The sequence below is a fragment of the Delphinus delphis genome, chromosome 3, assembly GCF_949987515.2.
Source record: "Delphinus delphis chromosome 3, mDelDel1.2, whole genome shotgun sequence".
NCBI classification, from domain to species: domain Eukaryota; kingdom Metazoa; phylum Chordata; class Mammalia; order Artiodactyla; family Delphinidae; genus Delphinus; species Delphinus delphis.
Window position 1 is genome coordinate 114,662,187 of NC_082685.1, and position 27,594 is coordinate 114,689,780.

The following is a 27,594-nucleotide window of genomic DNA, read 5'->3' on the forward strand; positions in this document are numbered from 1 at the left end:
TTTACTTCACTGAGTATGATAATCTCTACATTGTAACTATATTTCAATTGAAAAAAAAGAAAGTTACTGAGAACTTACATGACCCATCCTGAAGCTGGTACTGCAGAGGTTCAGGAGAAAGCCCAAGCCTGAGCCTTACTTCCAAGGGTCTTACAATCTCATTAGGACAAAGCTAACCCACACAAAATTATAAGATAAAAATTAATCACTGGGCAGTTTGACACGTGCTAAAAAAAATTCAGTGGGGTTTAGTGAAGGGAGGGAGCACAGTGGACAGATCATTCTTTTTTTTTAAGATGTTGGGGGTAGGAGTTTATTAATTAATTAATTTATTTTTGCTGTGTTGGGTCTTCGTTTCTTGTGCGAGGGCTTTCTCTAGTTGTGGCAAGCGGGGGCCACTCTTCATCGCGGTGCGCGGGCCTCTCACTGTCGCGGCCTCTCTTGTTGCGGAGCACAGGCTCCAGACACGCAGGCTCAGTAGTTGTGGCTCACGGGCCTAGTTGCTCTGCGGCATGTGGGATCCTCCCAGACCAGGGCTCGAACCCGTGTCCCCTGCATTAGCAGGCAGACTCTCAACCACTGTGCCACCAGGGAAGCCCCGGGCAGATCATTCTTAAAGGCTGTGGTAGTAGAGCCTGTCTGAGTGAGCTTCCAGGCCTGCTGATGGATTTCTTATATTATTATGAGCTCCATTAACAACATCAGTAAAATTATAGGACTGCTAATAGAGATCCATAATAATAAAATCTTGAGTATAGCTACAGACTCATTTATCCTTAGAGCTACACTCCAAAATGGATGGATGCCAAGTATTTTAAATCCCTGCTTTATACCAATTGAGAGAGTCAAGTTCAGTACCTTGTCTCCAGCTTTTTGTCATGTCAGTAGCAGAGCTAGGGGGAAAAGAAAATAAAACACAAGTCTCCACATGGGATCACTGGCTCTAATGAAATAACTTGAAGAGCCATATCAGATCTGAAGACGGCAGCTCTCCTAGAGAAGCCCCAAATGTCCCGGGAGACGCGGACAACCAAGGAAGTGATACGTGCACTTCTTGGATTTGGAACAGACATGGGATTTTCATCTGCAGACTGTCAGACAATAGGGAGGTATGCGGACCATGTATGGAAAAATCGGACCTGTCAAGATAAGTTGAGATTAGGTGTGCACATGGGTTTCGATCTCAGCAAGGAGCAATTCTAGGAATGTTTTCGAGATAGTGCCCGGCAGGCCAGCTGAGGAAGTGGCTGTGGAAACTCAGTGTAAGTTCAGGGGTCAAGGCCTTGGGAACAAATTATAGAAAAGAAATAAAGGAAACAAGATATAAAATTTTTTTCCAAAGGAGAGATTTAATTAGAACAATATCAGGCTGGAAAGACAGGAAGTATTGGTGTGTTCTAAAAGTGACCGAGAAGACAAATAGGGGAGAAATGCACATTTAAGGAAAGTCAAGAGAAGCCGATGATACTAAATAATAGTTAGTATCTGGAAAAAAAGGGAGGTTAAATAATGTCGAAGCACAAAAAAATGCACCTAAGCCTAGAAAAGCTCAATATTGAATAAATTTTAGTCCAACTGTTCAGAGAATAAAGGACAGAGCAAGTTTCCTCGACCTGGACGTGTCAGGTGTTGCCTGTCACACTATGGTGCAGACAGGTCACGATAAACAGTTGGACCAAAAGATGCTGTTCGGATGGTTCTTAGAGTTAACACGCTGTGTCATCCAGAAGACAGGACTTCAAATCTCGAATTCCTTCCCTCCTTCATTATTCATCCACTCAACTTTCCATTTATTCACTTAACAAATATTTACTGAGTGCCCACCTTGGGTCAGTCTCTGTGCTGGCTTTGAGGCTATGGAGATAAGTGAAGCCACACAACACATGCTCTTGGTCAAGCAGACAAAACAGATGGCTTGGAAAATATATGATTACAAAATAATGTAATGATGTGTTGTGAGGAAGGAAAGTTCAGAGACAATTGCACTTTTTTTAAATTGAAAAATAGTTGACATCCTATTAGTTTCAGGTGTACTACATAGTGCTTTGACATTTGCATACATTATGAAATGATCACCACGATAAGTTTAGTAACCACCTGTCCCCATACAAATTTATTACCGTATTCTTGACCATATTCCTTATGCTGTATATTACATCCCCGTGGCTTATTATTATTATTTTTTTTGCGGTACGCGGGCCTCTCACTGTTGTGGCCTCTCCCGTTGCGGAGCACAGGCTCCAGACGCGCAGGCTCAGCGGCCATGGCTCACGGGCCCAGCCGCTCCACGGCATGTGGGATCTTTCCGGACCGGGGCACAAACCTGTGTCCCCTGCATCGGCAGGCAGACTCTCAACCACTGCGCCACCAGGGTAGCCCCCTGTGGCTTATTTTCTAACTGGAGGTTGAAAAGGGCCTTCACCTCATTTCTGAAATTCTATGTTTCTTGCCCTGCACTGGAGAATTATCCACGTCCTTTGCACTGCTTTTTGGGGACTCTGAGGGCAAGGGAATGCTCTGTCAGAATCACTCGTCATCACGCAGAGAAAGCACAGATGTGACGGGGAGATATGAAGCTTGCATCTGAAGGACACTTTTTGTTGAAGCTTTCATTTTCACAGCATTCAACATAGTTTGATATTGAGCATCCCTGCGGTAAGAATGCCAGCATTCTTCCTTATCTGGCAGGGCAGCTCTTGCCAGATGGCCTTTCCATTTTGCACAATGACATATGTCATCGTCAGACACAAAGGCAAAATATTCAGTTGAAAAGTCAAAGGTTCAATCAATAGGTTATCTTGTTGAATTGATATCAAACAGATTTTTATTAACCTCGGGATTGAAAAGATATCTTTTAATCCAGTGATTTAACTAAATTGGAGGTGTTTGGGGGCATTAGATGGCTAACCAAGTACCCTTTTTGAATTTTGTTCGAGAAAAGCAAAGACAATACTTGTAAGCATTCTAGAAAGACCATGTGAAATACACACAGGGGATAAGATTTGATGTGGAGCATGAATTGATGAAATAGGAAGATGTTCTTTATCATGGTTTGTCTCTACCGCTGGTCCATGCCTCTAGCTAACTGGTTTATTTCCACACACTTTTTGGTATGAGGAATATGCCACTAATAAGGCCCAAATCAGAAACGATCTACGTATTCTATGAACAGAGGCTGCACATATTCAGACAAAATGATGTTAAGAACTGAAGCAAGTTTTCAGATAATTCAACAGAAGGATATCTGACGTGCACGTCTGGATAGTCTAAGGAAAGTATTGATACATAGACATTTTCGGGGGTCTGGCATTATCTTTGCAAGTGCTTCAACTGTTTACTTCTCCTGCATGATGTAAATATGGTCAGGGTTGATTTGACCTACTGCTCCAGAACTTTTTTTGCCGATCACATTTTGATCGCCAGTTATGCCCAAGTTGCTGGTATGAGCCCGTGCGAACAGGCTTCAGCACACCACTGCCTGAAGCTCGTGTTTATAGTAAGATATGTATTTACTTAGCTTATGCTTTATGGGGGGGAGGTTGGAGAGATGGAGGTTATTGGGGCGAGGTGTAAAATGCTCTCAAGTTACGCTTTGGTGCCACCGCCCCTCTCCTATGGTCAAAGCTTGTGAAAAACTGAAGGCTATTGCTCTCTGGAGAGGATCCTAACGCTATTAGCCTATTAAAAGGTTCTGAGGCCTGTGCCACTGTAACTCAGCACCTCTCAAACTTGATTTACCACAGAGACCAACCTCCCCTCACTTTGCTTCCCTTCCCAACTTGTACTGACATCCCAAGGAAATCGGGTTTCTTAAAATTCATTTGCTAGGGCACTCCCAAAAGAGTTTTTCAAAACTATGTACTCTCTCTTTTTTTTTTTTTTTCCGGTACACGGGCCTCTCACTGTTGTGGCCTCTCCCGTTGCGGAGCACAGGCTCCGGACGCGCAGGCTAGCGGCCATGGCTCACGGACCCAGCCACTCCGCGGCATGTGGGATCCTCCTGGACTGGGGCACGAACCCATGTCCCCTGCACCGGCAGGCGGACTCTCAACCACTGCGCCACCAGGGAAGCCCTGTACTCTCTTATAAACATTTAAATTAACATCTAACAGTTTTCATCCTGGATTTAAAGAAGTTCACTCTTTGTCAGGGGAGGTAGAAAGTGTTAAACACATTATAATTTGAAATAAGATGAGCACTGATTGTAATTAAAATACATATTTTATGACACATTTGACAAAATAGATTTTAAGTAACTTCCTGAAATGTTGCTCTTCCCTGTTGCCGGCGGGGGGGTGGGACTTATCTATGGAGTTTGCCATTTTGGCACCAGCCATACCTTAAGAGACCAAAGGAAGAAGGCATCTGTGCTCCCAACCTACCTTCACTGCAATGGGGGTGGTATGCAGGTGACTTGCAAGCTGGCTTATATCTGTGGAACAGCTGTGAAACTTGCAGGGCTACCCTCAGATTGTACTTGTTCACAAAGGCAAATAAGTATCTCCTTTAGGTAAAAGAAAAAAAAAAAAGTCTGCATACCCACAGTATTTTAGGTAAATGAAGACCTTAGTTTTCCTTAAAGGGACTAACAAAGAATTTCAGTCCTTGTTGTTAGTAATGTCTTTGTGGCAGGTCCCTAATCTTTTCTTTTTCAAATTGCCTTCAGAGGATGGTTAAGGAGTCTTTAATTAACTATTAAAACGGGTGTTCTAACATGGGGGACAAGATTTAGAAAATCCCTTTAATTACTGGAACCAGATTTTTCTCCTAATGTGTAAATACCAGTTTACTCCTCAATCAAAGTGGGCTTTAATTAAACTGGGGTGGGGGGTTGGGAGCCTGAATACTGGAAAGTGCCTTAATTTGCATCGGCCCCAGTTTCAGTGAAATTGGCTTAAGGTGGGGGGGATGAGAGACTCTTATGGTTTATTGTTTAAACTGGAAAATCAAGCAAAATGGGATTTGCTTTCCATACAGGAACTCATGGAAATTAGACACACCCTTGCCACCTCCGATTTGTTCAAACGCCTGTGCTATAGAATTACCACCTCAGTGGTATGAGTTTATGAACCAACCATGCACTTCTTTCTTTCCCCCGCCACCCGGCTCTGGATACATGAATCAGGCAAAACTAGGCTTATGGCTCTAGTGACAAGGAAAGAAAAACCAGAGCTTGCTCTACCCCTCCCTCAGTTTAATGCTTAACATTCAATATGGTGCACAGTTTGTTGAGAAAATAAGGTACATGTTTTGTCATTCCCCTTATGGATTTCAGTCAACACATGGAGGTGTCTGAAATGATCTGCTAATCCAGTTTCCTTTCCTTGAACCATCTGGTTCGAATTCTGTCTACCTGCTTGGAGTGCACCAGCCTGGTCTGCATGTACATATAAGGAAGTCACAACTCATTAACAGTTTAGGGAAAATCCCTGTGGAAATATACAACTTTACTATTGTGGTAGGTTTCCTCTCGGGAGCAAATTAGATAGGACTTTGATGTAAACCAAAGAAACTTGAGAGTTTTTGGAAGACATGAGTGGTCCTAAAAAAGAAAATTCAACTAATTTAAAAGCTTTTCATTTAAGTGGGAACAAAGTTATTGCATACCATCAGTTCACTTACACCATAGCTCAACTCTAAGTGGTCAAGTGATGAGCAGAACGTGGCCTTAAGAGCTTCATGATGGGGTGGGTCTTTGATCAAATTTCAGGAATGAGCATCCAGTAATAATAGAGTTAGTGGATAATAATCTGCTGGCAGGTAGTTATCATTGGTTGAGCCGATAGACCTACTCAATCTTCTTGTTGCCTCCATTTTTAAAATTTATTTATTAAAAATGTTATTGGCTTATGGTTGACTTAGCCCCCATTTTAGAGGCTGGGAAAGCTCAGTGCCCCCTTTCCAGCCTTGCTTGAAGTTATGTCACATGTTTTGGTCAATGAGTTAAAAGTCAAAGCTTGCTAGGGGCTTCTGGGAAACATTTCTCTTTCCTAATAAAAGGGAAAGACATCACCAGACCTACTTCCTTCTCCTTCTTAGACCCTAAGAGAAAGATTGAATGTAGATGTGATGTCTAGAGCACAGGCCATCATCTTATGACCATAAAGGAAAGCCTATAAAAATTGCAGACATTAACCTTAACTGGATAAGGTACTAGACTAAAACCAACAACGTCCTCCCTCTAGGTTTCTTCCTATTTAAGCCATCTTATCGGTTACTTGCAGCTGAGAGCAATGTAACCAAGCAGGACCCTATGGGGGTCTTCCCGGGACAGACCCCTCCCCCATGTCCTCTGCTGTAGCTCCTCTCTGAAGTACCTAGATAACAGTATCTGATGCACATTTCCTGAGTTGTTTTACAGATGCTAAAACCCCCATCAAATGGAAGACTTTAACTACTTGATGACCATGGGCAAGTAGCCCCTAGACCTACTAGGGCCTAAGGACTGATAATGTTAACCTCCATAACATCGCCCTGTTACCTCACCATCAACCAATCAGAGAACTGTGCATGAGCTGATCACGTACACTGCGACCCTCCTCCCTTACCTGGGCTTTAAAAATGCTTTGCTGAAACCCATCGGGGAGTTCAGGCATTTTGAGCAACAAGCTGGACTCCTTGTTTAGTGCCCTGCAATAAATGCTGCACTTTGCTTCACTGCATCCCGGTGTCAGGAGGTTGGCTTTATGCATGAGGGCGAGTGGACCCAAGTCTGGTTCAGTAACAGCAATAGTAACTGACTGATATAAACCCTATACACTTGTATCTGCCTTGAGACAGTCTTCCTGAGTTGAATAACTCATTCAAACTTCCTTCCTCCGTCGTGGCACCTGGGGTCTCCCATGGGTTGGGACATCCATGCAGGCCTGGGAGGTAGCATTTGGGTCCAAGCACAGAATGGATGATAATAGTGTAGGTTGAAGGCATAAGTCAAAGACCTAAGAAAGAAAGATGAAAGATGATTTCCCAGCCTCCATTACACACATGGGGAAGTGATGCAATAAGAATGTTGCGGTCTAACTATCTTATTGTTTTGAGAGAAAATGAAAAGTCAGCTTTCCATAGAGTATTTGCAACACCCCGTCGCCCATCACAGGCCCATTCTATGATTCACCCAGACACCCCTCTTTCTCTCTACTTCTCTTTTCCCACTGCTCCAGCGCCCAGAATCTCCTAACGAGGTCAGTGCAATGGTTTATTTGCTTATTTCTTTATTTTTCATGGCTGAGGTTTGATGGCAATTCACACCCCCTTCTCAATTCCCTCCATCTTCCCATTTTTCTTAAGTAGTTTCTCTCAGGTCCCCTGATCTCATCTTACGTGCATTCAAATTTATAGTGCCTGACATTTTAGCCAAAAAAGAAAATCTCTGGTGATGAGGAAATAAAAAGAGAATCCTTAAGAGCAGATGCAGATGTTGTATTTCCTGATTTAAAATGGGATATAATATCTAAGAGAAAAAATGCTGTCGTAAACATTTTTATTTTTCCTGACTGGATTTTTTTTTTAAAACGGTGCTTCCTATTGACTTAACATACAGAATAAAATAGAAGAGAAGGCTACAAAAATCTGACTATGTTCATTTTTGATTTTTCCCTCGGGCTGTGCTGCTCAAGGACAAAGGATCTTTTCTAAGAGGAGTGTTTCCCCTGTCCTGGAAAACTCCCAAAGACAGACCTCCAATTCAGCAGGTCAAAGGCCCACTTCACCAGAGGGGCTGCTTGGACAGGAAATGGTGGATTTCCTCTTCAATAGGGATCCCTCCCAGAGCTGGGCAGGTTTGGGGGAGGGGAGGCAGCTGTTCTGACCACTCAAATTCAGAATTTAAATTGGGAGAGATGGCTGGAGCTGAGATCCTGTCCCCAGGTTTATGAGGATGGGAGAAGGCACCGCCCTCTTGTTACAAATCCATGTCAGAGTTGGTAGAAAGGCCGAGTGGGAAGCTTTGGTTGCTCTGCAGAGCCCATGTTTCCTTGGTCAAATGAATCTGGGGAAACACTGATAAAATAAAGTTAAATAAGATTCTTCACTATTGTGGTTCTCTAGTGGACACTGGATTTAGTGTCCAGTATTCCCCAAATTTATATGATGCAAACTGATGGTTTTTGTTTTTCTTTTTGGTGGAGTAGCAAAATGTTCCTCAAGCAGGAACACAGAATTCCTGCCATGTGGGGAAATGATACAGCAAGAAATCTGTTACGAGGATCCATCTTCTTCCTCCTCAGTTGTCCTCAGCTCTGTAAGTAATAACAGCTCACTATACTTGGTCACTTGGACTTATGTTCCTACCCAGTTCTGCAGGTAACCAAAGTGGTTACCATCTGTTTAATATCTGAAGACTCTTCTGAAAGAACATGGTCTTAGCAGAAAGAATTTGGAGACTGCATACTTGTTCTGTCCCTACTTAGTGGCAAAGCACAGTTTACCTTTTTGAAGGGGGAAAGAGCTTCAGAGAATATGGTACTGTTTACATGGGCACAGGAAATTATTGGCAAAACTGCAGCTATATTTTTCAGAGCTTCATGAATTACCCGTTGCATTCATGTAGAAAGCCGATCGCTTCCCTCTTTTTGTTTGGTATTGAAACAAACCCTTGGCTAGTTCCTTTGCTGAGAGAGAAAAGAATTTGAAAATGATTGTTGTTTTTAAAAAAGAAATTACTTTTCTTCTTTTTTATTCATTTTTTTGCTAGCTGGGATGAAACACGGGTTTAAGATCGCTATCCTTTTTAATATCCCTAAAGCACTGCATATGCTGACAGCTTGCGAATTGAATTCCCCAGGCCAGAACTCTCCTTTTGAGTCCAAACCAATGTTTACCACCACCCATTGCACAGCCGTTCCAGGATGTGGCAGAGACGCTGCAAATTCGTCATCGTTACTCCTGTTCTTCCCATGTCCCCACCCTGACTGATGGTGCTACTGTCCATTCACTAACACAGGCCAAAACCTGGGACTCATCCTTCTTTCTCTCTCTCTTGAGATTGACTCTCTCTTGGATGACCTTTTGCATCCAATTGTCAAGCTGCTTCAATGTGGCTTTTGCAAATGTTTCCTCTTCTCCATTGTCTTTCCCTTAGTTCAGCAAAGACAACGCCGGCGTTGCTTACCATCCTTCATGACCTGACTCTTCCAACCTTTCCTGTCATCTCCTAATTACCCCTGCCTCACCCTGTGTTCTACTCACACTGATTTCTGCACAGTTCCCCAAACTCACTCTGTTGTTTCACTTTGCTCCGACTTTACCCGTCGTTTCTCTTTCTTTCAATGACCTCCTTTTTCCCCCTATCTGCCTAACGAGCTTCTATGGCATGTCTGAGGTCTGAGACCTCCATTAAGCGCTGCTCTTTTCAGAGCCTTCCCTGAGCTCCCCAGGAAGAAATGGCTGCTCCCATCTCTGTGGCACCCCTGTCCCTTCATCAGGATCCTTGATTTTTACCTGGGCATGCAGAATCGGGAGAAATAATACATGCTTGTTGCTTTAGGGTGAATTGTTATGCAGTAAAAGCAAACGGGTGCAGACTGGTGTATAATAGGTGCTTAATAAGCATTCAGAATAAGCAAGTTGTGAACACTTGAGGGTATTTTATTTTCCTCTACAAGATGAAAAAAAAAGAGAATGTTTTGTGATCACGTTGCCTGACTTAGAAGTTGACAAATGGAGGAGAGGGTCATTGGAGGTATGCCAGGGACTTAGTCATTCTGTCTTTGCCATTCTGGAATGTTCAGTGGGCAGATGGCAGTGGGCTGCTGCTCTGTCGGGGCCCTTCTGCACAGGCATTTCTGATGCCCTGAACTCCAGTCTCACAGAACTGGGACCAGATGTCACCCCACTGGCATCTCACCTCCTATAGCCAGCTGAGCTTCTGAGACTTTGAAATGACCCAGTAAAAGTGTCAAGTTACCTAGTACCAAGTCTGACAGAGAATACACACTTGCTGAGGGGGAGTTTTCGTTTTGCTGTTTTTTAAGAGGCAAAAAATACAAAACGAGTTCTTTTTTTTCACGAAAATCTGTGCATGGGGTGTGGGAAGAGGATGGTTACCGAGGTGCATGATGTTCTGTTGTCATATGTTCATGCATTCTAAGGCAAATCCCCCCTCCAGCTGCACCCTCCCTCTTTCTCTTGCCTCCCAACCGATCCCACTTCACTGATCCTGCTGCTTTGCCTGTGAAAAAGGTCAAGACTTTCTAATTATAAAGAACCTTTCTTGATTCTGTTCCACCCCCAGTCAGGCTACTAGCACCAAGTGACCCCAAAACTGGTCTCCTCTCGGGGCCTCTGACTCTCATTGCTGGTCTGGCCACTGCAATCTGGCTTCCATCTCAGTTCTTTCATTTCCTGCTCCTGCTAACGTCAACTCTGACCTCCTAACTGCCACCTTGAATGGAAAGTTCAGTCCTTATCTAATTTGCTGAGCCTGCTGCCATTGAAACTCCTCCTGGCTGCTGGGACATCACTGTGTCCTGGCCTCTTCTTACCCCTCTGACGATATCTTCTCATATTTCTTCCCTCTTCTTCTATCCACATACTGATGACTACCGTGCGTATGGTCTGGTAAACTTTGGTTGGTTGAAGGGGTAATTCAATGGATGGCCATAGGCACACGATTTGCGGCTGTCATGGCCTGAATCTTCGAGCTGACTGTGTCCTTCGCGCACCGGTGAGTTTGTCCAGGTGTGCTTTGTGTCCTGCCAGCTCCTGCTTCTTCGTGGGCACAGGGCTTCCACCGTTGACCAGACTCCCCCAGCTCCCGCATTTACTCTCCTCGGAAGCTTGGAGAACGTGTCCCCAGATGTCTCTTTCCTAAGCAACAGAAGAGAGTTTAGACTAGGTGACCTCTGGCGTCCCTCCTGACCTTGAAACTCTGTGATGGAATAAAGGCAGCCCAGAGCCAAAGGTCTGAGTTTCGGCAGCAGGATACATCCTGACCTGCCTGGCTCGTTAGGGTCAATCAGGAAACAGGTTGCTAAGACAATATTTGATTCTAGTGGATTAAGGTGGAGGTGGGTAGAAGAAAGTGTACTTTAAGGAGAACAGTTGTTACAGGGGCGCATAGAACAAGCCTGGAGCAAGCCCCACCTTTTCCTGGAAGCCTTTTATGCTCTATGGGCCCTCAGCTCATATAGCACACTGACCTTTAGAAAATATTCTGGTCTTAGACCATGATGAACCTCTGACCACATCGTTTCTCTCTCTCTTAAAATATGTATTTGTTTTGTAGCCCCCAAGATTAGGAGCCGAGATTAGGAGACATTTTTGGGAAATGCCCCATTTCCCATAATACCTAGTTTCATGCTGGAGACAGAGTACATGTTTCATAAGAATTTGATTGATAGGGTGAAAGTGAAAGTTTCCAAGGACTGTGACTGAAGCCTTCTGTGGTGGGCAGGCAGGGGATTGCTGGAGGTTCTCTCTCCTTGGTACAAGTCCCCGAGAAGGACCTCAGAGATGACCTGGGCTAGAGTTAGGTGATCACAGTGTGGCTTTTCCCAAAACTTGGGAGCCACCAAATTCATTGCTGTTGTGAGCTGAGGTCTTTCATGGTTGGTTTCCAGGAAGAAACAACCAAGTACAGAAGATGGGGTGATAGACTTTGGAGTGCAAGTGAGAGCTAGCTTCCCATTCTCCTGGGGCAGCAAATACTTTATGTCCCTGACTCTGATTCCCACTTCTAGCTCAGGTCCCACTGTCCTCTTGGAGGCTGAGAATTGCTGTGGGAGGGGTGGATGCATAGCTTTCCAAAATTTCATGCAAATTTGTGATGTATAATTTTTCTGGAGAATGAGTCCATTGCTTCAAACATCTTTATGCTCCTCAAGATGTTAAGAAACACTACTTTATCCACATTTCTGCTGCACAGACTTTCTTGAGAATGATATATATGGGAATATGCATAGATCCTACAAGAGAGTGTAGGGATGAGCAGGCCTTTTGGCTTGGGGCCTCTAGCTCAAAGGTGAAGTTCAAATTTTGATTCTTTTTTAAAAAAAGACTTTACCTTTTAAAGCAGTTTTAGGTTCGCAGCAAAATTGAGAGGAAGGTACAGAGATTTCCCTGCCCCTGCACGTGTGCATAACTTCCCCCATTGTCAAGATCCCCCATCAGACTCTGGGAGGGCTCACGCCAGGGAGTGCTTCCCAGGGCTTCTGCTGCCAGTGTCGTTGTCCTCACGGTGGGAGACAGCCACCCCCTGCCTCTGCAGGAGACCCTCCAACACTAGCAGATCTCTTCTAACCATGGAAGAATTGGATGGTCAGGGCTTCCCTAGTGGCACAGTGGTTAAGAATCCACCTGCCAGTGCAGGACCCACAGGTTCGAGCCCTGGTCTGGGAAGATCCCACATGTCGGGGAGCAACTAAGCCCATGCGCCACAACTACTGAGCCTGTGCTCTAGAGCCCGCGAGTCACAACTACTGAGCCCGCGTGCCACAACTACTGAAGCCCGCACGCCTAGAGCCCGTGCTCCACAACAGGAGAGGCCACCGCAATGAGAAGCCTGTCCACCCCAATGAAGGGTAGCTCCCGCTCGCTGCAACTAGAGAAAGCCTGCGCAACAAAGACCCAACGCAGCCAAAAAAAAAAAAAAAGATCCCCCTTCAGTGTGGCACATTCATTATGATGAGCCTACATTGACACATCATTATCATCCAAAGTCCACAGTTTACATTAAGATCACGCTTAGCGTTGTACATTCTGTGGGTTTGGACAAACGTATATACATCCACCATTATAGTATCCCACAGAGTAATTTCACTGCCCTAAAAGTTTTCTGTGCTCTGCCTATTCATTCCTCTCTTCCCACTAACCCCTGTCTCCATAGGGTTTTGTTTTTGTTTTTGCTTTTTCCATAATGACGTATATCTTAGAATATGCAGACTTTCCAGATTGGCTTCTTTCACTAAGTCCCATGCATTAAAGTTTCCTCCATATCTTTTTGTGGCTTGAGAGCTCATTTCTTTTTAGCACTGGATAATATTCCATTGTCTGTTTGTACCACAGTTTATTTATCCACTCACTTGTTGAAAGACATCTTGGTTGCTTCCAAGTTGTGGCAGTTGTGAACTAAGCTGCTATAAACATCCATGTGCAGGTTTTCGTGTAGACATAAATTTGCAGCTTCCTTGTATAAATACCAAGAGCATGATTGCTGGATCATCGGGTGAGAGAATGATTAGTATTTTTTTGTTGTTTGTTTTTGTTTTTTGCGGTACGCGGGCCTCTCACTGTTGTGGCCTCTCCCGTTGCGTAGCACAGGCTCCGGACGCGCAGGCTCAGCGGCCATGGCTCACGGGCCCAGCCACTCCACGGCATGTGGGATCTTCCCGGACCGGGGCACGAACCCGTGTCCCCTGCATCGGCAGGCGGACTCCCAACCACTGCGCCACCAGGGAAGCCCGGGAATGATTAGTTTTGTAATCCAAACTGTCTTCCAAAGTAGCTGTACCATTTTGCATTCTCACCAGCAGTGAATGAGAGTTCTTGTTGTTCCACATCCTTGCCAGCGTTTGGTGTTGTCAGTGTTCTGGATTTTGACCATTCTAATAGGTAGGCGGTGGTAGCTCATTGTCATTTTAATTTGCATTCTCCTGGTGATGTGTGATGTGTGATGTGGAACACTTTTTCATGTGCTTGTTGCCATCTATACATCTTCCTTGGTGAGTTATCTGTTATGGTCTTTGGCTCATTTTTGAATCAGGTTGTTTGTCTTATTGTTGAGTTTTAAGAGGTCTTTGTGTATTTTGGATGAGTCCTTTATCAGATATACCTTTTGGAAATATTTTCTTCCAGCCTGTGGTTTGTCTTTTCATTCTCTTGACAATGTCTTTCGCAGAGCAGAAGTTTTAATTTTAATGAAGTCCAGATTAACAACTCTCTCATAGATTGTGCTTTTGGTTTCATATCAAAAAGTTATCACCGCACCCAAGGTCATCAAAGTTTTCCCCTATGTTATCTTTCGGGAGTTTTAGAGATTTGCATTTTATGTTTAGGTCTATGATCCATATTGAGTTAATTTTTGTGAAGAGTTTGAGGTCTGGGTCTGATTCATTGTTTTGCATGTGGATGTCTAGTTGGTCCAGCACCATTTGTTGGAAAGACTCTCTTTTCTCCATCTTATTGTGTTTACTCTTGATCTTTTTAGTTGCAAACTTGTTCATGCGTGTGGTTGACGTCTTGACACTAATATTGCTTCTAAATAAAATTAATCAATCTTCCTCTCACACCCATATTAGCTAAATCTGAGGGTGGGAAGATGGACTCAAGGTCAAGGGCCCTCATAATCGAAAACCCTGGGCTCGACAGAGGTGCCAGGTTGGTAGTTCCTCCAGGACAATGAAAGTCAACGTCAGGATTCAGAGGGGGCGAAGCCAGGGATGCATATCCTCTTTTCAGAACTCTGCCTTAACAAGGCCGATTTTTGCCACTCATCGTTTTAAGATCATGGCTACCGTGTTGACTGTTTCTATGAGCTCAGAAATCCTGTTTTTCTCTATTATTACCTCTTTTAGTTTTAATCTCTTTGGTTAGAGAGATAAGAAGAAAAGATTTTGGGGTGGCTATCATTGTTGAATAGTGTATTTTTATAATAATATTAATAATGAGAAGAAGGAGGAGGAAGGAAAGAAGAAGTAGTAATGATTATTGAGCATTTACTATAACCTAGGTACTGGGTTTTTTAAAATAAATTTATTTTATTTATTTATTTTTGGCTGCGTTGGGTCTTCATTGCTGCACGCGGGCTTTGTCTAGTTGCAGTGAGCGGGGGCTACTCTTCGTTGCAGTGCACGGGCCTCTCATTGCAGTGGCTTCTATTGTTGTGGAGCATGGGCTCTAGGGCACGTGGGCTTCAGTAGTTGTGGCTCGCGGGCTCTAGAGCGCAGGCTCAGTGGTTGTGGTGCATGGGCTTAGCTGCTCTGTGGCATGTGGGATCTTCCTGGACCAGGGCTTGAACCCGTGTCCCCTGCATTCGCAGGTGGATTCTTAACCACTGCGCCACCAGGGAAGCCCCCTAGGTACTGTTTTAATTGCTTTGCATGTATTATACCAGTGGCTCCTCACAACCATATCATAAAATACCATGATTATCCCCAATTTACAAATAGAGAAACTGAGGTACTGAGAGGTTAAGAATTTGCCTGAGCGTAATAGCTGATTAGGCAAACTAGGGTTCAAACACACAATCTGGTTCTTAGTGATGCTGTGCTTTTCTTCAAAGGGTCCAGCCTTCCAATAAGAATCTCTAAAAGGGTTGTAATGGTGACTTTGATCTTAGTGGTCTCCGGGCACAGGGTCCACTCGTGTCACTGCTGGGTGAGTGGGCTTTCTCTTGCCCCCTGGTGAGTAAGGTGAGGAGATTGAGTTGAGGGGAAGCCAAGGACTTCCTCCAAATATATGCATGCTTCTGTTCCATCCTGGGGCACCTCTTTTGGGCACATAATGTTGAGTGAATAACGACAGAGAATCAATGTTTAGTGATCTGACTTATTTCGCCCTTGTTGTATACTATATATTCCCAGGCAAGATAATATTTATGGTATCAAAGCAAAATGGAAATCAGAAAATGTGAACGTGGTCAAAACTCTCACAAGAAGTGTGTTAGACCCAGAAATACAATTTAGCTAATGGCCTAGTCCTTCTAAGTGGAAGGTTCATTTTATATTAAAAATAGCTTATTTGAAATGAACCATTATTTGAAATAATCAATGGAGAGATTCCTCCCACACACAGGCTCTACAACCCACACCCCTCCAGCCACACAAACAAATGAACACAAAACACCAAGGCGCCCAGACACCACAACAATGAGACAACCTGAGGGGTTGACAGGGTAGGCCAATTGCCTCCTAATCTATCTAATAAGCTTTGAGGCCCAAGCAAACATCGACTCTGTGGCGAAGCCAGCCTTGTCACATCAGAAGTAAACATGCTCTGGTGTTGATACTGCCCTCCAGGCCATGCACTGCAGCAAAATGCACAAAGTCCTATGACCCAAAGGATGGGCTTTCCAACTAGATGCTTGTCAAAGAGCAGTAGAGCTGAGGACTGAGTTGGGGGGCCGGCTTGAGCTGACCCTGGAATCCGAGGCCCTGAGTCTTTGTGTCTTGGCCAGGGATATTTTCACAGAGCTGGAAATACCCTCCCACTCTCCCTGGATTTCCTTCACTGCCACCTCTTCTGCCCAGTCCTAAAACCTGCATCATTCTCACAGAGTCCTCTGTGGAACTGAAACCATGCAAGAATTTTGTTCAGCCTCCCATTGCTTCCCTAATTTATAGCTTCTACGTTTGTCCCAATGGAATAACAAGATTAAAAAAAGACTGGATGACAGCAAAATGACTAAACCATTTCTCATAAAAGACACTCCCCCCCACAAAGAAAAGATTGCATGGCCTGAAATAATTTTTACGATAAAGTGTATTTTGAATTGAATATTATCCATCGCTTAGAAAAACTGTGGTTATTAGCATGCGTTTGGGATGGAAGGTAGAATACATATGTGGATGACGCCTCTTCCCCTTGTAGACTCTGTGACCTACCCCGGTGAGCTCAGGTGCATCACCCATGTCATCCTCACAGGTGACCGGCGAGGCAAGCAGAATAGAAGAATTATCATTTTTTCACGGACAGGAATCTGAGAGACTGTGACTTGCTAAGGTCCCAAGCCAGTTAGGTGTGAATGGAGACTCAATATCAGATCTATTGCCGCATCCCGCTTTCTTCTTAACACACAGCCCTGCTTCAGTACATGGTCATACAGTTGGTTGCTTTCCTAGTTGTTTCCTAGAATTCTTCACACCCCAGAGAAGTCAAAGGCTTGTCCTCTTGTAGTTGACAATGTCAGAGACTTCACTTACCACAGACTTTTCGGAGAGCCTTATTTGCCGCTGTGAATGCCACGCCCCCTCGCTCCCCCCAGAGTCTCTGACTAGCCAAGAGTGAAGCGGTGTATAGGTCAGTCCTGACTTTTAAGCCAGGAACTTAAATAGTGGAAAAGAATTATGTGATTCAATTATACTATTCAGTTAAACGTAGGTAATTATAGTCATCTTCGTCCTTTGTAATCTTCTTAACCTTGTGGTATTTCCTGACTCTGACATACTTTGGTATGATTATATCTATCAGCTGGATGATGACTAATTCCTCTGAGCTATTTTCTGTCTGTTCTTATTTGTGATGGGGAACTATCTCTTTGTAAATCTGCACCGAGAAGACCAATTATTAGTATTACTTTTGTAGATGTAGCTTAACACTGTGCCTGGGACATAGTACTCAATAAATAAATGGTGGGTATGATCATTAAAAATCAAGGTTTGCTCAGGAATCTGCTGGGCAGGTGATTTTTGAAGCACTCCAGTCACATAATAACTTGGGAAATCCGGAAAGCTTTTCAAGAGTGGCCACATCAGAAACCCAAGGGAAAGCAGTCAAATAAATGATGTGCTGTAGCATCTTTTTCTTTATCCCTTTCATTTCTTCAATTCTTCCATGAAAAAAGACAGACGAGGACTTCCCAAAATTAACGTGCACTTTGTAAATAACTACACTTTGGAATAATACTGTGAACACACTTGCTTGATTGGAAGAGTTCGACCGTCTTCCTTTTATCATCTGATATTGATAAAACACCCCCTTAAGGACCATTCCAAGCTGACTCTGCCTGGTCCAACCCCCCTCAAATTTGGATCAAAGAACTTTCCCCAGATGTCCGCCCCACCCACTTGGTCCTGAGCCTTCGGGACCAAACTTAGCAGGAAATTAAACATCCAATTCTTATGAGCAGGTAAGGAGTAGAGTCAGTCTTGAGCCCCTAATGAGCACTCCGTAATCCTCTCTGACTTCCGCTGTGTTTGTCCAGTTTCTGATTTAGACTTCATTTCCCTCATCTTGAAACTACCTTGAGATTCCTGCAGCTGGGCTCCTTTCATCAAAACAGACAGCGTCAGGCCAGAAGGAGCCTGCACAGTTGCATTTTTTTTTTTTTTTTTTGCGGTACGCGGGCCTCTCACTGCTGTGGCCTCTCCCGCCGCGGAGCACAGGCTCCGGACGCGCAGGCTCAGCGGCCATGGCTCATGGGCCCAGCTGCTCCGCGGCATGTGGGATCCTCCCGGACCGGGGCACGAACCCGCGTCCCCTGCATCGGCAGGCGGACTCTCAACCACTGCGCCACCAGGGAAGCCCCACAGTTGCATTTTAAGGGCAGGGCAGTGGGAGCAATTCCCCCAGGGTGCAAAAAAAAAGAGGGGTACATTTTCTAAGTTCTAAACAATTGACTTTTAATAATGTAGGAGTCAAATGAGCACATTTTATTCTTGTCCTTTAATACACATTGTAATTTAATACAGTTGTAATACACATTTTAATACAATTGTAGTACATATTTTATTATCGTGCTTTACTACACATTCCATGAAAACATGGAATTTAATTCTGAGGACTGCTAGTTATACAGTAGGCCTCCAACACAGGCGGAATCAGAGGTATGCTTGTTTCCTAAGTTTGTAACAATTTAGAATCATTTGAGGTAGCTCAGGGCACCAGTTAGTTCTCTAACCCCTGCAGGGCCAGATATTCCTGAGTTTAAGAGTAGATTCAGGGCTTCCCTGGTGGCGTAGTGGTTGAGAGTCCGCCTGGCGATGCAGGGGACACGGGTTCGTGCCCCGGTCCGGGAAGATCCCACGTGCCGCGGAGCGGCTGGGCCCGTGAGCCATGGCCGCTGAGCCTGCGCGTCCGGAGCCTGTGCTCCGCAACGGGAGAGGCCACAACAGTGAGAGGTCCGCGTACCGCAAAAAAAAAAAAAAAAAAAAGTAGATTCAAAATAAAAATGATGGCACAGTGATTATCAACGTGATCGTGAAGAAACACGATCACTTGGAGTTTTTACTTGTGTTTAAAATTTGAAACAGTGAAACTGTGTGAACTGTGAGATTCATTACTGCAACAGACAGCTATGTATGTAGGAGATTTTTCTTTTTTCAAAAAATCAGTAATGTAAACTGGAGAGCGTTAATGCGTTAGCTTTCCCCTTTTATATACCTGAATGTGTTTTATTATTTACTATTATTTTTATTTCTTACCGGCAAGATTATGCACAGGCAATTCAATAAAAGCATTTTCACTGTCTTTGTTCCTTTTCCGGACATTTTTCTTCTTAGGTTTATTTCATGATTGTCACTAAGAATAATTTTGTTGTATTGAAGAGAGAGAGGGTGTTCAAAAAGGATATACTTCATGTGTCAAATACTCCAGATACGGCACCGAGTCTGAGCTCACGGTGCTTGCTGAATACTGTGATTTGGACTGTGGACCATCTTTTCCCCCAAGGGACCCATTTCATCATCCATCTTAGTCCTTTTATTCTTAGCTTATTCTCTGCTGAGATACCCGCATGCCTTGCATCAAACTTACCAAGGTTTTGACACCTGAGGTGTCAATGACCACATCTTCCTCACAGAAAACATCCAGATGAAAAGAAAATTCCAGTTCATCATCTAGATCTTCTGTTTACTCAAGGGCAGACATCTGCTTGATTGAACACTTTTATCAGTGTAATGCTATGGTCAGTGTCGGTCCAGGATACTTTTATCTTCCAAGTACATCAAGGGCTAGCAGTCACGCAGGTGGCATCCTTATCAGTAGGTAAGAAAGGGCTAGGTTGGCAAAAATGGCTTTCTGAACTGCAAGGGGCTCTAAGCGGCCATGATTATAAAGTCCTATTTGAATTCCGCTTTTACCATTGCTGGTTTCAAGGATAACTTTGTTACAAGTGGGGCCTCAGGTGGTCCAGTTTCAGGGTGGTTTAAAGAAACAATTGTTGAACAGAAAAAAAAAAAATGTAAATAACAGCGACTTTGTTTCTAACTTGTGTCTGGAGAAACCACAGAAGGACAGAAGGAAATATGCCCTTAACTCATGCCAAATTATCTTCAACATCTTGTCTTCCCATTCCAGCCTCTCTTAGGGGACTCTGCAGAAAGGAGTGGGCCTCCCGCATCTCTCTCTCTCCCATGCTTAATTCCTAACCATAAAAAAACAAAAAACAAAAAACCCCAGGCACCGACAAGCAAAAACTCTCCCACACCCAGTGGGTCCAGCCTCTCTCTTCCCCCTTTATTTCCTGTCTCCTTCATTCCTTTTCCTCTGCGTTTCTTCATCCATTTCTCTCATTCTGCATCACAAAAGCAGAGACCAGAACTGGAGGGGTAAAAACCTACTTCTTTTTAGGCTTGGAGGAGAGAAAGGAATGCTGTAAACATACACATTGGTGGCTTTGCCTCCTACTAACGTTTCCTAGTTTTGCCGTTGTAGGAATGACACCCCTGTGACTGTTATCCTGAATATAGTGCTATGCAAACAGTATATTTATTTTTTGTCCCTTAGCATTTCTAGTGTACCCAAGGGAAAAGCTTAAATTTGGACATGTCACACTGATCAGAAACCATCAGAAGTCACAGGGAACTATAAGCCTAGAGATTGATGGTGGATCGAGAGCCTTTAACAAGTCACTTGATTCAAGCCTGACTCAGTCCCTAGTCCACCGCACTTGATGGTTGCTTAGAGGCCTATGCATAGTAGTTTGCTGGTCTTGGTCCAGCCGTTGGCGATCAACTGTCCATGACCAATGGCCCCATTGTTTGCATGGGGAGCACTGGCTGCTGAGCTGTGTGTTTCATGTTTCTCTCCTGATTATGAGCTCAGGTACTGCACGGTGACCGAGGGAGAAATTTAGGAGAGACAGGGCCATTTCAAAGTGTGAAATTACTGTGGTGCTTGCTTAGTTTTTGCCCCAGGGGACTATAAAAACAAGCTCAGCCTGTGTCAAACTCCAAGAAGAGTGTGAAGCTGCATGTTAATGGCTCCTGCGGGGTGTAATCAATGACCAGGAACAGGGCTCTTCCAGGTTCTGTCAGTTCCGAGGGAAAGTGGCATTTTCACGACCTCTTGATTGTTCTGAGCTGGAGAACGTTTCAAACATGCTAAGGAAATCTACAACTGCACTTTCCACAAGGCTAATCTTTCCAAAAGGGTGTCCAGTGTCATGTCTGGAGACGTTGAATCTTAAAGGCTGTGACGGCTTTTTGATCAGTGAACTTCTTCTTTTGTCCTTTTCTCCAATTTCACGACCCAGTTTACTAGTTCGCTTCCTATTGGACATGCCCTCTGTCAAATGCAGTTTCAGATGACTGGCATTTTGTCTTGATCAAAGCTAAGGAGAATTTTATGTTTGCTATGTTTCCTGGTTGCAAGGCAAGGGGGTAATTTTTTTTGGGGGGGGAGGGTACGCGGGCCTCTCACTGTTGCGGCCTCTCCCGTTGCGGAGCACAGGCTCTGGACGCGCAGGCTCAGCGGCCATGGCTCACTGGCCCAGCCGCTCCGCGGCATGTGGGATCTTCCCGGACCGGGGCACGAACCCGCGTCCCCTGCATCGGCAGGCGGACTCTCAACCACTGCGCCACCAGGGAAGCCCACAAGGGGGTAATTTTTAGGAGATAACAGAGAACCAGCCAGAAACCCATTCTTTACTTACTTGGAATCCAGGAACTGAGCTGTGTGAACCTCAGGAAGTCCCAATGCAGAAATGATTAGGTATCCTCTTTTTTTTGGCCGCACGGCTTGTGGGATTTTTAGTTCACCAACCAGAGATTGAACCCGGGCCCTCGGCAGTGAGAGCACTGAGTCCTAACCGCTGGACCGCCAGGGAATTCCCCCGATGCAGAAATTATTAAGGGAATAGGAATTTGAATACAAAACTCAAAACAAACCAATACAACTTACTCTTTCTGAAAGCAGAACATTCCCTAGTAACTCCCTTCAATAAAAATCCAGCGAAGCGCAGACTAGATTTTCTAATCATTTCCCCACTTTGATTTTCTCCAGAGTCAGTGACCTGCAAGCTCCTTTATGATCCCTGAGTTGGAGGAACTCAGGGGCTGCAGTTGCGGTGCCCTTCTCCACCCAGGAAGATCTCCCGGGTCAATAACCTTTTATTTCTGACCTTTTAACCGGCTCTAGTGGGCCATGAAAACTGAAATGCCGTTTCTTTCAGATTCCTGGGAAGCTTCAAGTCTCTTGAATCTAATTCTCTGGGGGAGTTTTACTCCCATGTATTCAGGTCATCGATCCTGCAAAAACAGCCTCATGCTGTCTGCGCGAGTCATTCCTCCAGGGAGGGAGAGCGTCTGCTGAGTGGTGGGAAGGGTGATGTCCCTAGATAACTACAGTCTTCTCCAAAGCCAGGAAGCTCTCATTTCTAAGGTCTGGGACACTCGGAGGAGCTTTACTAATGGGGGTGTGGACCATGACCTTGGTGGAAAAGTTTGAAAGACTAATCAATAATGCACGTTGGGGCTTCCCTGGTGGTGCAGTGGTTGAGAGTCCGCCTGCCGAGGCAGGGGATGCTGGTTCGTGCCCCGGTCCGGGAAGATCCCACATGCCGCGGAGTGGCTGGGCCCGTGAGCCATGGCCGCTGAGCCTGCGCGTCCGGAGCCTGTGCTCCGCAACGGGAGAGGCCACAATAGTGAGAGGCCCGCGTACCGCAAAAAAAAAAAAATGTACGTTGCTGCTTACTCTGAGCCTTGGTGGACAGCCCGTAGGCAGGATGAGATGTACCCACTTTCATCAGTACCCACTTTCCAATGTGCTACTGACCCCACATGTTCTGACCTTAAAATGATTTGGATGGAAACATCACAGGCTGTGACAATTGTTTGGTGAAAAAATTTAGAACAACTAGAAGCTGTAGTACAAGCCCAACCTGCAAAGCAGCAAGAGCATGGCCTGGACTGGGGCCATTGGTCCACTCCTCTTTAAGGGGAGCTCAAGGCCTGCTCTAAGCAAAAGGTCATTTCTCTAAGACTTGACTAAATGACTGGCATTTTTAGAGAATAAGTAGTCTTTGCCAACTAGGAAATTGATATTTTACTTAAGCAATATTCTAAGACCTTGGTTGGGAGTCAACATACCTGGATTCGAACCCTGGCACTGTCACTAATTAGCCATCTGATCTTGGGCTCTTAAATCTATCACGATTTCTGCATCTGTGACATGGGAACACTACTTCTGCTTGTCTGTTCCATAGGGTTGTTGTGTCACCTACAATAGATGTTAAAATGCTTTGGAAAGAATGAAAGCAATTATGTCCACTGTGTCCCTAGAACTTATTTAAACTTTTCTTGACAGCATCCTGGGGGAATGAGTTTCAAAAGTATGCTACTCGCTATGGAAGTGATATTTCTTCACTCCCTGCTTTCTTTATCTTTCTGGGGGGTGGCAAGGCTTGAATTAATGTCTTTCAAACTTTAGTGTGATCTTGATACAGAATGTCTCAAACATTTTACTTATCAGGAAGATTTATCTTTGAAAGTAGATGAGATTTTGCAGCTGAATGGCTGAAAAATAGGCTGATCAACATAAACGTTATAATCCAACAACAGTTAGCTCTGTGTTTACAGCTTCAACCATCCTCTTATTCTATTCCACAACAGGATATTGAATGAACACTTGAGAGTTTATGAAAACCTTATGTGAATTGCTCATCTTCCCTACTGCCTGTTGGCTACACTACTGTGTGAGATGTGACTTATGCTCTCGGCTTCCATTTTATAAACATAAGAGACCTGGAAAATTATTCAGTAAAGATATTGTTAGTGGGAGAGCAGTGATTTGGGTTGGATCACTTCTGGGCTTGACAAATTAATCTTTGCCTGCATGGTGGGTAGATTCAAATCTAGTAAATGATTTGTGGCTCTCAACAGGTGACGGGTTACCTTTAATTTGACCAGATGGTTAAACCTGATTCCATTAAAATGTATGATTCTCTGTTCCCTTAGATCTTCGCCTCAGGCTTTTCTTCTATGCCAAACAAAATGGTCTCTTCATTGTTGAAAGGGCTGGTAAATGCCAAGAGAATTCTCCTGCTGTAAATGGCATGCGGCTCTACCTCTTCTTTTCATCCAATTGAGATTATGTATTTCATTATATTTCCTAATAACGCCTTTAAAAATCCATATGTAAACACATGACTAATGCACAAATACCTTCTTGTTGTAAAATATTCAAATAATACAGGAAGAGCAAAGCCCTTCTGAATCAGACCCCCATTTCCCCTTTTCTCTATGCATTTACATGTTATAGAAAAACATGTCTTGTTTTTGTTTGGTATACGTGTGTACATACTTTAACACAAATGGGGTTATATTTGTTCAGTAACTTGCTTTTTTTTTCTTTCTCAATATGTTTTAGGCATCTTTCCAAGTCCCTCCATGAAGATTTATATCATTCTTTTAAACTATTAGATGGTATTCCAAAATATGGATCTATAATAGTTTACTACAATTTACTCACACTTCTTCCAATTTTTTTAATCATTAAAAACAATTCTACAATGAATATCTTTACACATGTCCAATTTGTAAGTGGAATTTTTGGACAGAAGGGTATGAAGAATTTTGTTTTATGACACCAAGGGAAAGGTAGTAATAAGTTACATGTTTGCCATGGTGATGACCATCTATTTTGTTTGTGATAAAAGAGATTCTGGTTTCTGTTTCTGTTTTCATAATCATTTCCTCCTGAGCCCCTTCAGGGCTATACTTGCGTTCATCTGTTCTTGAAGAATACGTCAGTACTCAAAACAATTTTATCCCAGGAACGGATGGGTTACAGGGTCTTGGATACTCAACAGTAAAGACACCAAACAGTGACAGAGATACCAAATGAATAGTTTCTCTGGAAACAAAGCTCTTTTGAATAAAATTACCCTGGACTTGGAGAAAGCCAGAGAATGGTATGCTCTCCCATCTTATTTGTCAGAGGTGGCTGAGGACCAGGCAAGGGTGGGACCAGGTCAGGTGGTGTATTCTTCTCAGGAGTCAAGCAGGCCTAGGTGATGGCAGGTAGGGTTGTGCCCCCTGGCTCCCTCCCGGAAGCCTGCAGACCGAACTCAGAGGGCAGTTAAAAAAATTTTTTTTTCTTTATTGAGGTATAATTGACATATAACATTATATTAGTTTTAGGTGTACAACATAGTGATTGAGAATTTGTCTATATTGTGAAATAATCACCACAGTAAGTCTAGTCTAGTTAACATTCATCACCACACATAGGTAGCAATTGTTTTATTCTTGTGATGAGAACTTTTAAGATCCACTCTTTTAGCAGCATTCAAAAATACAATATAGTATTACTAACTATAGTTACCATGCTGTACATTACATCCCCGGGATTTTTATAACTGAAAGTTTGTACCTTTGACCCCCTTTACCCCTTTCGCTCACTGCTCCCCCCATCCCCCGTCTCTGGTACCACACAACCATCTGTTCTCTGTATCTATGAGCTCAGTTTTTTTTTTTTTTTTTAAAGCTTCCACATGTAAGTGAGAGAGGACAATTTCCTATGTCCTCTTCAGTTTTCTCCATGTCACTGGGCAAGCCACCCAAGTCTCCTGGCAGCAGCCAAGTGGTGGGCAACGTGGTCATAGGTGTCTTCTCTGCGAAAAAAAGGAATATTGTCCTAAGGAATGTCCCTTCTCCTTTCCAGTTGACTACTAATTTATTTTTTACCTTTAATAAGAAAATTTTGGACAGTGTAGTGGGTCAGGGTACCCTTCTTTTTAAATAGAGGGATTGTTGCATAATAGAGAGAAATCCAAAGCAAAGTGGAGGGTGTATAAGGTAAAAATGGCAAAATCAAGACAGTAGATGATGATAATGATTATATTAGCCCACATGTATCCTACTTACAATGGGCCAGGCACTGTATATTGTTTCATAGCTCATTTAAACTTCCCAGCAACTTTATTATCCCATTTTATAGATAGAGAAACTTATTATCAGAGAGGATATGTAACCAGGTTAAAGTCACACAGCTGGTAAGTGGTGGAGCCTGGATTTGCACCCAGAGTGCGCCCTCTTAACAATGATCAGGATTACACTTCCGTACACTCTTGCTTCACTTGGTTCTCTGAGATAATTCTTTTTCTCCCACGTAGAATGAATGTCTGCCCCAAATCCCTGAATCATTTCTCAGTTTGATGATCTGGGCTGTACTAACCACAGGAAAACCTGAAGTATTCCAGGCTGCAAACTCAAGGGAAGGAGAAACCAGTTCTGGTCCAAGTAGCAGATGAATTCCTTTAGAGGAAAAAGTTGATTTCTTGAGCTGTAATATCTTGATAAAAATATTTCTTGAGTCCAACTTTCTTGGCAATGATTAGACTCCCTAAGTAAGCTTCTGCTATAATTTTGATTTTCCTGCTGGGAACAGAAGGTTCTAAGAGATGGACATGAGAAGCCCAGTCCTCTTGACCATTATGTTTGTCCTTAAAGTAATAAACGCAAATCTGGGATTGCTGGTCAATCTCTTGTGACCTTGGGAAATAGGCCATGGAGAGCATGCAGGGTAGGGAGAATGACTTGTAGAGGAACATGCTTTTCTCTTTGACCTGAAACATAGGAAGCCCTGCAGCCCGAGTCTTCCTGGTCTTGAAGCGAAGAAGAGGCTGTCGGTGGGCTGGGCTGTTCTGCTCCCTTGGGGGCTGCTGGCCACTCTGATTCTATGGACTGGATGTGGAGAGAGTCTCCGCATTCACCTACCAGCTTGTGCTCTAGTTGCGTGTTTAATTTATTTCCATTTCTTTCCACCCACTATTTTGACCCCCTTTGACTCTTACCATTCTCAGAGGATCTGAATAATCACATGGGAAAACACAGTTTCTGCAAGGCTCCTGCTTGTGGGGATGCCACACTTGGACGTGGGAGACTATGAATGACTGATGGCTCTAGGCCATTTTGAGGGCCACAGCGTCCACTATTCATTGGAAAAAACTTCCTCTCCTGCCAGCTCACTGCCAGAACCAATGTAAATCAATGTGTCAGTTTCTTGACTTGAAATAACCTTTTTTTTTCCCTTCTGCGAAAAGAGCTTTTCAGATGGGGTTAGCCTGGCCCTCCTTGTGTCCCTGGGGAGGTGTAAGAGCACTGTGCCCGCCAACACTGCGGAAGGAGATAATTGCTCCCTCACCCAGCCGCAACCCCTCCTGGATTCCGGCCCGACCGCGTGCAGGATTGAGTGGAGCAGCGATCCCCCCCCATCCAGGGCTGGCGGCCTCCGGGAGCATCCTCCCCAGAACTGCGTGGAAGTTTTGAACCCGGGCAGAAGGGCTCCAGGTGCACATATTGGAAATGGTCAGGGTCTGATGAGAATGATCCAACCTTTTACTCCTCTCCTGAGATTCCGCCAACACACACACACACACACACACACACACACGCACGCACGCACGCAAGCGCACGCAAGCGCTGCTCTAAATAGTACTCAAGGCCACATTTAAGCTGGTGTTATTTATATAAAATAAAGCAACTTTTTTTTTTGAACTTTTTAAATTGAAGTATAGTTGATTTACAATGTTGCATTAATTTCTGCAGGATAGCACAGTGATTCAGTTATACACATATATACATTCTTTTTTTTTTCATTCTTTTTTATATTCTTTTCCATTGTGGTTTATCTCAGGATATTGAATATAGTTCCCTGTGCTACACAGTAGGACCTTGTTGTTTATCCATTCTAGATATAATAGTTTGCATCTGCTAACCC